Below are 1,253 nucleotides of genomic sequence, written 5' to 3' on the forward strand. Positions count from 1 at the left end.
TATTTGTCCAGACAAAGTCCTGCAATCTAAATACAACAAGGTCGTAGATTAGATTAGGGGGGAGGTTATGACATCATCGTTTTCAAACTGCTGTGTTTCACCTGTTTACATGAAAACACAAAATCATCATTTCAAGATTTTATCACCTCTGGAAGCCATTTTTAAACTTTTTCATTTTGGGGCTCCTAAAGCTGTTTGTGGTTGGTTCACGAGTTAAAAAACAAAAAAATAAATATGCAGATAAATTTGCTGAGACGTACACTTCCCCTGAATATTTTATCTGTGTTTTGGCACCTTCGAAGCTCCGTACAGAAACGTTCTTCAGGCTGCAGCTGTGAATTTACAGCTCAGTTAAACTGACACAAAACTTGGCAGCCAGCTGTTTTTAATCAATTTAAAATATAAGTATTGGCTTGTCACTTTTAAGACTGATGAAATCAATTAGAAATTAATATATATATATATATATATCCTAAGAATCCTAAAAACTAATAATACATACCATGCCTGGGTATCCCAAAGTGACAGACAGGGACATTTACAGTATCTCCCTTCTCATACATCCCATCAGTGGGTAACTCCTACCTTTACTCAGTTTGCTGATTCAGTCCTCAAACCCGAGCCTTCGGGTCCTGATCCGTCCAAACGGACCTCACATGGCTGCAGCATCATAATGGGATTAGGGGGTGTAATCCACTCACTTCCCCTCCAAAGCAGACTGAGAGGGCCACGTCCGCACACCCTGAAACACTGAGCCTTTCTTACAAACCACAGAGAGGCATTATCTGGACACGCTGCATACTAACGAGCCTGCTCAGGTCGGCTTGTGACCCTTTGTTGTCGAGCTGAAGCAGCCTGGTGGTCACTTCCTGATCGTCAAAGAACAACAACGTAACACTTTTTGTTTCAGACAACAGCAGGTAGAATATATGACATCAACATGTAAACAACTGCTGCCATTCTGTAACCATGTAAACGTTCATTCAACCTCTGTGTGTTTGTGGAAGGCAGACGATGAGATGAGGCGCAGTCCCTTTTCAAGTTATCCCAGTGATGGGCGGAGGGAAGGACGAGCATTTTCACTTCAAACAATGAATACGCCAAAAGAAAAGTCATGGAAACATGTCAGTCTTCCATCTCCTGAACTGCTGATTAAACATGGTCAGTCATACAAAACACAACAAAACCACTGTTCCACTGGTTCACTGGTCCACTGTTCTACTGGTCCATTGTTCCACTGGTTCACTGCTATT

This window comes from Nematolebias whitei, chromosome 14, assembly GCF_014905685.2.
Source record: "Nematolebias whitei isolate Nwh7 chromosome 14, NemWhi1, whole genome shotgun sequence".
NCBI classification, from domain to species: Eukaryota; Metazoa; Chordata; class Actinopteri; order Cyprinodontiformes; family Rivulidae; genus Nematolebias; species Nematolebias whitei.